Source organism: Thalassophryne amazonica, chromosome 4 (genome assembly GCF_902500255.1).
Source record: "Thalassophryne amazonica chromosome 4, fThaAma1.1, whole genome shotgun sequence".
Classification (NCBI taxonomy): domain Eukaryota; kingdom Metazoa; phylum Chordata; class Actinopteri; order Batrachoidiformes; family Batrachoididae; genus Thalassophryne; species Thalassophryne amazonica.
The window spans coordinates 65,080,809-65,095,599 of record NC_047106.1 but is presented as its reverse complement, the minus strand read 5'-3'; the positions used below and the strand labels follow the sequence as shown (position 1 = coordinate 65,095,599).

Genomic DNA, 14,791 nt, shown 5'->3' with positions numbered 1-14,791 from the left:
CGACCCATCCCACAAACACCATCATAAAGTTTGCGGATGATACCACCGTGATTGGGCTCATCTCAGGGGGGGATGAGACCGACTATAGAGATGAGATAAATCTACTGACAGCATGGTGTTCAGCTAACAACCTGCCGCTGAACACCACAAAAACAAAAGAAATAATCCTGGACTTCAGGAAGAACAGAGCTGACCCAGCCCTGCTTTACATCCAAGGGGACTGTGTGGAAAGGGTCAGCTCCATCAGGTCCCTTTGAGTGCAGCTCTCTGACAGCCTCTCCTGGACTGCCAACACCACAGTGGTGGTGAAGAAAGCCCAGCAGCGACAGCACTTCCTGAGGGTGCTCAGGAGAAACAATCTGGAGGAGAAGCTGCTGGTGTTGTTCTACAGAGCCACCATCAAGAGCATCCTGACATACTGCATCACAGCGTGGTACAGGGGGTGCACAGCAGCAGACAGGAGAGCGCTGCAGAGGGTGATCAAAACGGCCCAGGGGATCACTGGTTGCTCTCTGCCCAGACTGGAAGACATTGCTAGCTCTAGCTACCTCAGCAGAGCTGCCAGCATCTGCAAAGACACATCCCACCCCAGCAACCACCTATTTGACCTACTACCCTCGGGCCGACGGTATAGGTCAATCAAAACTAGGACAAACAGACTCAGGGACAGCTTTCTCCCCAGAGCAATCACTGCACTGAACAATAACAAATCACTCTAACCCACACCTTTCAAGTTTCTTGTGCAATATCTGTAAACCATGTGCAATATTCCCATGCAATATGAATCCACAGTTGTATATAATTCTCATTTTACATTTTACTTGGTCCACATTTCATTTCATTTTATTTTACCTTATGTTTATATTAGTTGTACATATACTCTGAATAATTTACTGTTAAATTTCACTATCCTTTATTTGGCTAAAAATTACTCGCACCACGTAAAAGCACCTTTTTGGATTTGCACCCAAATCTCGTTGTAATGCAAATTACAATGACAATAAAGGTGATTCTGATTCTGATTCTGAACTGTAAGGGAGAATGAGAGAGCAGGTGAGACTGTGTAGGTGCATTTGAGCACACATCAGGAAATGAAAGTCTAAACTAAACTTAAATAGATCATTCAGAGTAGCAGTTCATTCAGGAGTTCAATTCATTCAGGAGTTCAGATCAAAATTCAGGATCAAAAAGTCTTAGTTCGTTCAGGATTTCATTTCTACATGACACATACCACAGGCATGCACATGTGGCAGACAGATAGAGTCAGATGACCATTTCAGGTGCCAGGCTTAGGAGTGCAACAATACAGCAGAGCTCTCTGGGTGACTGCACTCAGAATACCACAGGTCCATTCACTCAGGAACATAGCAACTGCGTGCGGACCAAGGGCGCAATTTAGAACTAGAAATTTGGGGGGACAAAGTGCGAGGCCAACAGGGCCGAAGCCCATAGGCCGGGGGTGTGGGGGCCGCTTTAGGCCCCCAGAAGCCAATGGTTTCTAGATAAGCTCAGATGCATTCTGAGCATCCAGAAGAGTAATTTTAATGTTTTGAGAAGACCATAAAGTGGACACCATTTGACTTATGCAATTTAAAACTGAGGATATAAGTACTTTATTCTGAGAATAGCCAGCATTGATTTTATTAACATCCTGGTGTAAATAAGGTATCACCACATGTGTAGAACTCAAAAAGAATGATTGGTTGAGTTTTCATTAAAAAAACAACTGCAATGTGGTAAAATGTATTCATAAATATGAAAGAACAGGCTCTTAATAATTATTAACTATTGCATACTGTATTTTTTTTCTCAAGATTTGTTTTTGCATAAGTTTGAAAAAACAACAGATCATAGGTTTAGGATAAATTACTTATCATGAATTTAATTTTCGAAGTGGCACTAATGACAACACTCATACTGAACATAATTTCACTTGCATAGACTGATTTTGGAGATCAGGGTTATGGGTTATGGAGATCAGGGAGATGGGCTTTCTGAGGTCCCAGATAGCTTTTCTGATTTCCTTTTCTATCTTTCAGAATTGAGTAAATTAGCATATGGTCCATTGATACTTATGTCTAGACACTAGTCCCTAGAGGCAACTATTTTTGGTTTCAAATCTGGGCAAATGCAGTCCCAGAAAATTCCGAATGTGACAAACAAGAAACAGGTGTTGTAAACAAGTCAATGCTGCTAAAAATACAAACTTGCAGAAATAAAGATACTATTCTGATATGGTTTTGCACATAAGACTGACATAGCATGTTTCAAGTACACACATATATGTCAGAAGGTGTGGGGGGGCATACCATATTCTGTCCCCCCTGGTTGAAAAGGTGGGGGAACATGTCCCCCCTATCCCCCACCAATTTGCGCCCATGGTGTGGACCACTCCAGACTGTTAGTGGATCTGATCACTGATGATACAAAATAACAGTTCAAAACAAAAAAAACTACATTACTGTGCACACTATTCCTGAAACCACGCAGACATGCACAAACTCTGATTTTTACTGAACTACGTGGAGAGGAACGGACTCAGAGAACTGAATAAGAGCTGATCACTAAGCAGCACAGAATAGAATGGACTCTGATAATTAACAGCTGATTAGTGTGAGGCGCTGCATGTGAAAACACACCAGCTGGACAGCAGATTATGTAGGGGTTGAAGCAAAAGGCACGAAGGTGTGACCGTGGAGTAAACATGAATGAGCCACTTTCAATAACGGAAGTAATATTTAGAGCTGGAGCGCACACAGCAAAAACGCGATAGATAACTTTAACATTACAACCCAAAAGCTCACAAAGAAATACACGGGCAGTTATGTCTGGACCAGAAAAACTCACAGAGGAAATAAAGACTATCGATTAAGCCTGGGAGCTTATAACAGGAAAATCATAACTGAATACATTCAGGGAATGGATGTGCAACTCAAACAGGTTGCTTTCTAAGCCTGGAATCTCACGGTAGGAAAAACACGATAAATTACATAGTGAGCATGAAATCTACAGTGGGAAAACACAACAGATAACGTTCGTGAACACAAAAGCTCACAGCAGAAAAGCCATGACAGAACGTGTGGAGCGAGGAGGCACCGTCCAGAGAAACAGCAGAAAATTTAATGAGTCACTACGGGAAAAACATGAGAATTTTTCAATTTAATTTCAATTTATTTTCATTTATGTAGTGACAAATCACAACAGAGTTGCCTCAAGGCACTTCACACAGGTAAGGTCTAACCTTACTAACCCCCAGAGCAACAGTGGTAAGGAAAAACTCCCTCTGAGGAAGAAACCTCAAGCAGACCAGACTCAAAGGGGTGACCCTCTGTTTGGGCCATGCTACAAACATAAATTACAGAAAAATTCATGGACGAATATACAAGAAATGCTGTTGGTGCACAGGACAGGAGGGTCGCCAACACAAATACAACTCCCATCTCTGGATGGAGCTGCACCTTAGTGACATTAGTTCCACAAACAGAGAGAGATGCCAAACCAAGAACACTTAGACAAACATAAGATCAAGTTACCGGCTGAGTGCACTGTCAGAGCACAGCTGGGAACCGGTGGCAACCCAGTTGTAACCCAGAGGAACACGACGGTTCATGCTGGCGGTAATCAGAGATTCTGGCCCCAAATCAATGGAGGATCCGAGGTTAAATCTGGAACGGTGATGAGATGAGATGACCGTCAGCTTTGGACACCCACTCAGCGGGAATGCTGATCAGCCGTGAGACGCCGCTCTAACAGCGCCACATGCTGTCTTGACGGATGGGGTGGAGCCCTGATGTAAAGACGCTGCTCAGACAGCTCCCATGTGCAGCTTGACAGCCGGGAGATGAGCCATGATGTCACCAGCAGCTGATGCACAGTCCGAGTCGAACACTGCCACAGGGGCTTTACCTCAGCTTCACCTGGAAACACAGAGACAGAGCAGGGACCCAGACAGAGCCAAGGGCAAACCCCAACAGTGCTCTTGACCTCAGACTGGAGTGATGGTTCATCTTTCAGCAGGACATTGGGCCTTATGTATCAATGTTGCACACTTGTGGCGTAAATTTATGGCGTAAACTTGAAATACACCAAAGTCGCCGTGACATGTATCAAGCAGTGCACACCTGCCCATTTCTGGCATACGCCTGACGTGATCTTGATAAATGCGGCGGGTGAAAACAATCGTAATTATAATAAACATGCCCATAAATATTCAGACTCCGCTTCAGACACATCCTCATTTTACAACATGGAAGCCAAGAAGACGGCAATGAAAAAGAACTCCACCAATCACGACGCATGCCAATAGAGCGTCAAAAGCGGCTGTCGTATTAATTGTTTTGTAGTATATAATCAATAAAGTGTTACAGTGGTCCCTCATTAATCGCTGGAGTTACGTTCTAAAAACAGCCCCTAATACGCGAAACCGCGACGTAGTCAGCGTTATTTTTTACAATTATTATAAACGTTTCAAAGCTGTAAAACCCCTCACTGCACAGTTTATACACAATTTCAATCAGGCATGAACATTTTCTCACTTTTCTCTCATGTGTAAACACTCTCAAAGTTCAAACCTTAGTAGGAAAATAATACCAAACTGTTTTCAGGCCCAAACATTTGTCTGAGAAATAAAAATAGAATGTTTTCCTATAAATAATTATGATGGCATTTAGAACTAACGAATTAATTTTAACGATCAACGAACGAGGTCGGACACATAAGAAATTATTAATAGTGACTCACCAGTATTTCACAGATTGGGCCTCTGCATCCTGGTGCTGCGCCTTTTCCCACTCACATCTCGCTACAGCAGGTGTCTGTGTCCGTGTGACAAACACAGTTATGAGTAGTTGTTGGCGCTATTTTCTCTTCTGGGCAGCAAGATTCTTATAAACAGATATGCAGAACACAGAACACTGTAAAAAAAAAAGGCATGCAAAATTGGACTAAATACTCCGCGAGACTCCGAGGCCACGACAGGTGAACGGCGTTATAGCGAGGGACCACTATATTCTCTTTGCACATGTCAATAATTCTTGACGTGGATATTTGCTCGCTCAATTAATAAGACACGCCTAATCTGTCAGATTTCTTTATTTTTTAAATGTATTTCTGTAATTATTTTATTGTGACAACCGAATGGAGATGACAAAACCTGGTTGCAGCACGGGCGAATTACGGGAATGACAAAACTACAGTTGTTATTATCAATTTCATTGTCTAAAACGATCACACCACATGAAGTGAAGCTCAGCGCTACTCTGGCTCCAGGCTTGAAGTCTGGAGAAAAAGGCGAGCAGCGCTTTCCTTCCTGTCAGCGCTGTAGCCACGGATCGTGCTCGAGACCAACAATCCTGCAAAAGCGGGATTTGTATTGATTATTATGTAGTATAATCAGGAAAGTGTTATTTATGTAACATATGCATTGATTTGTATAATGGCACTGTTTATCATGTTGATCATTTTCATTTTTATGTGGATTCCAGCGCTGGTTCATTTTGGTGTATAATTTACGCCACCTCTCGACCTGGTGTATATTTTCAGCACAGCGTACGCCAACGACCACATTGATAAATGCCAAGTAGCGCAGCCGTTTTGGTGTACACCCCATATACGCTCAAATATCGCCGTACGCAACGTTGATATATGAGGCCCATTGACCCTAAGCACACAGCCAAGATATCAAAGGAGTGGCTTCAGGACAACTCTGTGAATGTCTTTGAGCAGCCCAGCCAGAGCCCAGATTTGAATCCGACAGAACATTTCTGGAGAGATCTGAAACTGCACATCCATATCTACTCCTTTTGATGACATGGCTGGTGGGTTGACTCCTATGCAAAACAGCAGCAAGGACATGGTTTTCACACTTAAACATGGCTGGTTTCTTAAAGTCCCACTATCACAGACTGTGCATGTATTTGATTCTCTGCTATAAGCACATTCAGCTTGCTTTACATTTTTTGGCAATACATGGCATGGAGTCCATATGTGGACATCATGCATGCTCTGTAAGATATGGCTATTTTAACCAGTATGGATTTTTTTTTCTTTTGCAATTTGTGGAGGACAGATGAGAGATAACCACTCTTTGAGGGTAAAGTTCTACCTGGTTTTGCAAACCAGATGATCAGTTAAATGTTTAATTGTACGCATGTGGTATTCATCATCACAATAACTCTAAAAAATGCAGGGCTAGTTGACCCCTCATTGTTCTTTAAATTATAGAGATTTCCAAAAATGCCATTTTCCTTTGTGGAAATAACTAAAGATTTGGCTCATTCTGTCCAAGTCTGATACAGAGACACTGATTCATGCTTTAGTGCAACATGTCATTGATTATGGCCATGTCTTCTTTTTTTTTCTAGCTTACCACAGACTACTATTAGAAGTCTATTTGCTTCAGAACCCTTCTGCTGGAATACTAAACAAGAGAAGAAATTTTGATTGTATTACCCCAAGTTCATCCTCACTTCACTGGCTTCTTGTTCATGTAAGGTCTTCTTGTAACATTCTGCTGCAATTCTGAACTGTCAGGTGCCTTCACTTCTGGTCAATCTTGAAGCCTTTATGTACTTTACCATGCCCTGTGTTCTCATAATGCTGGAGTACTTTGATTTCCAAAGGTACAAAATAATTCATTACTTCATTGAGCTAAATCTTGCCATGCTCCTTTCATCTGAATTAGTCTGCAGTCTGATTCCACTGACTCATTTAACCCTTATAAGGTCTTCAGGTCTGTGGGACCCATTTTCAGTTTTTAGCTTAACAACAGTGACACAAAAAGTTTTTTTTTTGTTCAAACTAAGATTCATGTCCTTATTTTATGTACATGTTCAGTGTTTCTCATTGTCTGAGAGTCCTTCAGGTTCCTTTTGGCAAACTCCAGGCAGCTGACATTTTACTAAGGAGTGGCTTCCATCTGGTGACTTTACCATACAGGCCTGATTGGTGGATTGCTGCAGAGATGGTTGTTCTTCTTTTGTATCACTGTTGTTAAAACAGCGATACAATTTTTTTTTTTTCAAACTAAGATTCATGTCCTTATGTTATTACATTTGAATTAAAGAAAAAAAAAAACAACAAACAAAAACAAGTGGCGTTTTATTCATAAATGTAATATAACAAAGGTAAAATGAACAAATTTAACATGTGTAGTGTTTATATTACTTGCAACTGGGATGAAGTAAACATCTGCTGAGTATTTTAACAAAAAAGTTTATGTTGAATTAAAAGCCCCAAAATGCTATGGGTTCACCAGACCCAGCAGGACTCCCTGTGTCACAAAAAACCCAAAGACCCTATAAGAGTTAAATCCATGTACTGCTGGTTTGTCTTATGCTCTGACGAGTCAAACCATTCCCTGGATGCAGTCTCCTCAAAGGCTTATTTCAAGTACAGTTAGCTGAGTGTAGGAAGCTCTTTCCAGTGAGGATGTTAAATCATTTCAAATTGATGTTAAAATGGAACAACGCATCTCGAAAGAATTCAAGGTGCTTCACTTTTTGCACATTTTATTATGTCACAGCCATATTCTAAAATGGAGTAAATCCATTTTTTTCCCTCAAAATTCTACTCACAACACCCCATAATAACAAGATTTTTTTTTTTTTTTGGAAATGTTTGTGAATTTATTAAAAATAATAATAACAAAAAAACTAAGAAATCACACGTACATAAGTATTCACACCATTCGCTCAATACTTTGCTGATGCATCTATGGCAGCAATGCAAAGCATATGATGCCATAAGCTTGGGCTTTGGATGGGGGGCGTCTGTTCACAGCCATTTTCAGATATCTCCAGATATTTTTAATCAGATTCAGGTCTGGGATCTGACTGGGCTGCTCAAGGACATTCACAGAGTTGTCCTGAAGTCACTGCTTTGATATCTTGGCTGTATGCTTAGGGTCATTGTCCTTCTGAAAGATGAATTGTCGCTCAAGTCTGAGGTCAAGATCGCTGCAGGAGGTTTTTATCCAGGATGTTTCTGTACATTGCTGCATCCATCTTCCCCCTAATCCTGACTCGTCTCCCAGTTCATGTCACTGAAAAACATTCCCACAGCACGATGCTGCCACCAACATGCTTCACTGTGGTGTGATCATTCGATGTCTAGCAGAAAGACACTGCAGGTCTCCAAAAGATAGCAGACCACAGTGTTCACTCTGCCATGCCCTTCCCCTGGCTTGCCTTCCACCTTGACTTTGAGTGGCGATCAGACCAGCTTTTGTGTGAAATCATGATTAGAATCAACTGCTGAAATCACCTGCTTGAAATAACATTTATTTATTAATTTATTTATTTATTCATAAATACATCATAACAAGCCCAGAATTGTCCCCTTCTTAATTTTTCATGGAATGTGTTGCAGGCCTTAAAAGCAGGAATGGGTATATAGGCAGCACGGTTGCTTAGCATTTAGCACTGGAGTTAACACAGTTCATTTCAATTTCAATTTCAATTTATTTTCATTTATATAGCGCCAAATCACAACAGAGTTGCCTCAAAGCGCTTCACACAGGTAAGGTCTAACCTTACCAACCCCCAGAGTTGGGTTGGACCACAGTGGTAAGGAAAAACTCCCTCTGAGGAAGAAACGTCAAGCAGACCAGACTCAAAGGGTGGCCCACTGCTTGGGCCATGCTACAAACATAAATTACAGGACAATTCACAGAACAGTTCACGGATGAATATACAAGAAATGCTATTGGCGCACAGGACAGGAGGATCGCCAACACGAATACAACTCTCATCTCTGGATGGAGCTGCACCTTGAACAGAGAGAAAAAACAGAATCAGGCATCAGAAAGACAAAAAATACTGTATAAGTTGCCAGCATTAAACAACAAGAAAAACAGAGAAATACTAAGGTGATCGCTGGCCACTAGCCCTAAACTTTACTAAAAGACTCAGAATTTAGGTAATGTTGAGGCCGCAGCCCGCTCCAATTATTAATAAATGAATTAAAAGAGTAAAAAGCGTAAAACAAAACTGTACCAGTATGCTAGCCATATGGAAGGGAAAATAAGTGCTTCTTAAGTCTGGACTTGAAAATCTCCACAGAATCTGACTGTTTTATTGACGCAGGGAAATCATTCCACAGAACAGGGGCATGATAAGAGAAAGCTCTGTGACCCGCAGACTTCTTATTCACCTTAGGGTTCTCAGGGTTAGGGTTCTCAGGGTGCAGGACTACAAAGTAGTCCTGCACCCTGAGAACGTAAAGCCTGGGCCGGTACGTAAGGTTTAATTAGGTCAGCTAGGTAGGAAGGTGCCAGTCCATGAATAATTTTATAGGTTATTAGCAGAACCTTAAAATCTGATCTCACTGGGACAGGAAGCCAGTGAAGGGATGCCAAAATGGGTGTAATGTGGTCGAACTTTCTGCTTCGTGTCAAACGTCTGGCTGCAGCAATTTGAACCAGTTGGAGACCCCTAATGCTAGACTGCGGTAAACCAGAAAATAGAACATTGCAGTAGTCCAATCTAGAAGAGATAAATGCATGGATCAGGGTCTCAGCATCAGCCATAGACAGGATGGGACAAATCTTCACTATTTTTCGCAGGTGGAAGAAAGCAGTCCTAGTAATATTTCTAATGTGGAGGCCAAAGAACAACGAAGGATCAAAAATTATCCCAAGGTTCCTCACTTTGTCAGTGTGATGTATGACACATGAGGCGAGGCTGAGCATTAACTGGTCAAATTGATGCCGATGTCTCACTGGACCAAGAACCATCATTTCAGTCTTATCAGAGGTTAAAAGTAGGAAGTTTCTAGACATCCAACTTCTCACTGCTGCAAGACAGTCTTCTAAGGATTTTATGTGAACGAGATTACCAGCAGTTATCGGCATGTATAACTGGGTATCATCTGCATAGCAGTGAAAGGTAATCCCAAAACGCCGCAATATTTGCCCAAGGGGTGCTATATAAAGGGAGAAAAGCAGGGGGCCTAAGACAGACCCTTGTGGAACCGCAAATTTCATGTCACTAAGGTTAGAGGTAGTGTTACTGTACAAAACACAGGGAGAACGACTGGTCAAGTATGACGTCAGCCATGCAAGGGCACTCCCAGTAATCCCAAAATGATTTTTCAGCCTATCAAGTAGAATATGATGATCCACTGTATCAAATGCAGCACTGAGATCTAACAGCAACAGAACCGTAGTGGTGTCCGAATCCATTGTAAGCAGATCATTCACCACTTTAGTGAGAGCCGTCTCTGTGGAATGATATTTTCTAAAAGCAGACTGCAGTGGCTCAAAGAGATTATTTTTAGTAAGATAGTCTACGAGCTGCTGTGACACCACTTTTTTCCAGAATTTTAGAGAAAAATGATAGATTTGATATCAGCCGATAGTTTGTCAATACACTAGGGTCAAGATTAGGCTTCTTAAGTAATGGTTTAATCACTGCGGATTTGAAACATTTAGGAACAGATCCAGAAGATAAAGATAGATTAACAATTTCCAGCACAGTCGGCCCAAGAGTGGGCCACAGGTCCTTAAACAGTTTTGTGGTATAGGATCAAATAAACAGGTTGTGCTTTTTGTTGACATTACGAGTTTTGTCAGCATGCATAGTGAGATACTATCTAATTCTGTAAATCTAGGTAATACCTCAGTAGTGGCGCCCACCTCAATAGCAGTGTGTAGTGGCTGGGTTAAGGCATGCTGAGATATGTTTAACCTGATGTCTTCTATTTTCTTCCCAAAGTAATCCAGGAAATCTTGTGCTGTAAAAGGAGAGCGAACTACAGGTGGTTGTCCATGCATAAGTGTTGCCACCATGTCAAACAAGAACTTTGAGTTATGCTTGTTTTTGTTGATCAAATCAGAATAGTAAGTCCGCTTTGTAGCCAGTAATGCATCACGCCACGCAAGGTGAAATACTTCTAATTTTGAACGACACCATTTCCGTTCTAGACCTCTTGCTTTATGCTTGAGGTCATGCAGATAATCACTGAACCAAGGTTACTGTGATTTGGGGGAGCGCTGTTTTAACACAGGTGGTGCAATCATGTCAAGTGTAGTTTTGAGCACTGAGTTTAAACTATCCACACGTCTGTCTGCTGACTGGGCAATTGTCAAATGTGAAGCTAAGACATCAGGCAGTCTAGTTTCAAGTTCAGTCTTATTTGAGGAGTTGATGCATCACCGTAATGATATATAAGGTTGTTGTTCCACTAAACACGGCAGCGAAACTGTAAACTTAATAAGTGAGTGATCAGACACCACTGATGTAAGAGGCATGATGTCAATATTCGTGATAGCAATACCACGTGCGAGAACCAGATCCAGGGTATTTCCACTAATGTGCGTCGAATCCCGAATGCATTGCCGAAATCCTAATGCATCCACAATTTCCATAAATGATTTGCAGAGGGGATCAGAAGGCTTATTTATATGAATGTTAAAGTCACCAATGATCAGAATGTTATCTACACTAGTTGACAAGTTAGAGATGAATGCACCAAATTCATCTAAGAATTCAGAATATGGGCCAGGAGGCCTATATACAGTGACAACGTAATATGACTGATTTTTATTCTTCTGACCTTGGCAATATGTAATTTCCTGAGAAGAGCGGAGAATCAGATGCTCAAACGAGTGATATTTGTAACGTCCAACAGCTAATAAGCTAAACCTAGATTTATAAATAAGAGCAACACCCCCGCCTTGCTTCACATCACGAGGGACGTGACTAAATGTATAAGCTGGTGGGCAGGCCTCATTTAAGGGGAGGACAGCTGTAGGTTTAAGCCAGGTTTCACATAGCCCAATCATATCTAAGTGATGATCAATAATTAGAGTTAACATGTGCCAGCTGCAGCACCGTTTGTCATAGCTAATATTATAGTCGGTTCTGTTCTGGTTGGGAAACTAACATTAATACACACTTTTGTTTACATTTGTTTTATATGTATTTGTTGATAATGCCGTTATTGTAGGGTTAAATTGTGCTTTATACGCTAGTTACCAGCTTTGTTTAACCTTGTTGGCTATTAAGGTACGGTTGGCTAATTAACGGCTAAGTTAACAGTAACTCATCTAGCTATAGTTAGCTTACTTTTGTGATTTACACTTTTATTATACAAGGTGTACACTTTTAATGGTTCTTCAGTTCATGGGTTCTTTAATAGATATCAACAGATAATATCTATGTTTGGGGTTCCCATTAGAAAGCATGTAGAGTATGGATTTTGTCTTCCTATAGTAAGCTAGCAGGGTGAACTTCAGATAGATACCTAAAACATATTACATCATAGTCTCTGTTTCTCTAATAAAATAACCATATTTATATCTTAGCCTACTAGCTATAATTTAGTTTTACAAGTCTACAGACTAGGTAGACATATACTACAATCTTCTCTTTTAATATTTAGGTTTTAGAAGCTAACTCCTATAATACTATGTAATAACTATATTTCTTGTATATGATGTTTACTACCCTGATTGTGTAAATATCACTTATATACATACTGTTCATATTCTTGAGCCGCTTAGATGGGTAGGGAGAGTTCCCATGGGATAAAAAAGCTTTTCAACCTACCATCCCTGGTTCTCAAGACCAGACAAATACGTGGCTCTATTCTCTCTCTTTTTTTTTTTTTTAGATATTAAGATATACTTTAGTATACACTAGTAGATTTCTACCTTAGAATTGGAATGTATATTAGAAGTTATACGTACGTTACTGAATTTTCATGGGTTTAATTCCCACCTGTGGCCTTTCTGTGTGGAGTTTGCATGTTCTCCCCATGTTTGCATGGATCCACTCCGGTTTTCCCCCACATTTAAAGACATGCATATTTGGTGAATTGGAGACTTTATAATTTCCCAGGTCTCCCTTGCAAAAGAGATCTCGATTTCAATGTCTCTAATCTGGTTAAATAAAGGTTAAAATACACAAATAATTGAAATGAAGTTAAGCGCACCAAACATGAAATATTGTGTGTTCATACTATATATACTCTTCAATGACACAGAAGTCAAAATATGTATCAGAATCATTGTTTTGCATTTTCTACACCATCGTAATTAATTTGATTTTGGGGTTGTACTGTATTCTGGATGTATAATTTTGATCCTGTTTTGCTTTCATTAAGACACAAAATAAATTATCATGGACACATCTTTTTTATAATTAAAGATGCTGCATAGTCATTCTTCCATAGACAAATATTAAGGGCCCCATCACACTTAGTGCAAATGGTAATAAAAGCCAAACACTGAGGCGCAGTCGGGAGGGACAGACATTCATACAGCCGTGTACAAATGCCATTCAACCACTTAGAATGTGGGCAGATTCTGCCTCGACTGTGTGTTACAGCTATGATGATCATCATGATTCACACACATTATGTAACCCATGAGAGGGCATGACAATGTATCTGTAATCTAAGGTTTATTATGGATATAACACCCCGTTCAGATGTGTGTGAGGTGCCCGCAGCTGTGGGATGCATTGACTCGCAGGGACACATGGCACTTTCAGTTTGATTGTGCAATGTTCATGTCTAGTTCACAAGATGAATGCATGCCACAGACATTGCACATAAAATATCTTCTTTGCAAACCCCAAAAGGGATCTAGTGGAGGTGCACATATGGCTAATCCATGCCACATTCTGGAAATGCTGGCTGGATTTGACATGCCTGACCATGGTGAATGTCCCAAGAATGATCACACTGTTCCAAATGCTATTTTGACACCATGAGAATATTTAGAATGCAGACAGATTGCGATTGGACTGCACATCGTCTGCTGTTCGATTGTTTTTCCACTTCAATTGTGCCACAGTTGTTTTGAACATGAGCAAAACCTTCAGGGTGGCCACACAACTGTGCCCACATGTTTAGACTGCACTCAGAATGCTGTCCAACATTTGCGACTGTGTCTCAACACTTCCTGAATGTGGGTCAAATTTTCATTCGGACGGGATTCGAGCTCATTCAGCCTCTAGTGTGACAGGGGTATAACTCATAGAAATGAGTGAATAGTCAATATTGCTTGATTCTTGCTTGAGCAATTTTGCAAAATTGTTCAGTTAAATTGTTTAGTTCATTTAAATGTCTTTGTTTTCAGTAATTTTTTAAAATTTGATTAATCAGGATACCAAATTTTCTTCAGCTGCATCATCCACAACACATTATACCACAAGAGAATAAGCTGGAGCCAGTAATTCTCTGACTGAGGGGTTGCATGAGTCTGTCTGTTGTTGGCGGAGAATTACTTTTTTTTATTTTAACTTAACTGAGTTAATTTCTATTTCTTTTTCTTATGAGTTTACTGGATTTCTGAAAACTAAGTTTCTTCTGAGCCTTGGATCCCACTGCAAAATCCTGAACTAAAGACTAAGCTATGGGATCTTGAGCTGAGCACTGATGGCAAACACACAAAGTTTACTTTGGGCTGAGCTTCATGTATGTTGCCTTCCTGCAGACTAGTTAAATTCTGTGAATTTCTGTTTGTTTTTTTCATGCATCCTGTGTTAGCCTCGACACAGTATTTACTCAGAGTGTTATGTGAAATGGCTGCCCTGTGGCTCTTTATCATGTGCTTTAACCTGGTATAGTGTGATGCCTCTACGAGGTCTATTAGAAAAGTATCCGACCTTATTATTTTTTTCAAAAACCATATGGATTTGAATCACGTGTGATTACATCAGACATGCTTGAACCCTCGTGGGCATGCGAGAGTTTTTTCATGCCTGTCGGTTACGTCATTCGCCTGTGGGCAGTCTTTGAGTGAGGAGTGGCCCACCCTCTCGTCGATTTTTTCATTGTTTAGGAA

At 40.7% G+C, this 14,791-nt stretch overlaps 1 long non-coding RNA gene across 1 annotated transcript; it reads right to left on the bottom strand.

Moving 5' to 3' along the window:
* Positions 1-266: 266 nt before the first annotated feature.
* Positions 267-13,971, bottom strand: LOC117509185. The gene is made up of 3 exons (XR_004560295.1): positions 13,891-13,971; positions 2,515-2,518; positions 267-277 (listed from the first exon to the last, which is right to left on the bottom strand). It is a non-coding gene; the product is annotated as an uncharacterized LOC117509185 (long non-coding RNA).
* Between the last annotated feature and the right edge of the window lie 820 nt (positions 13,972-14,791).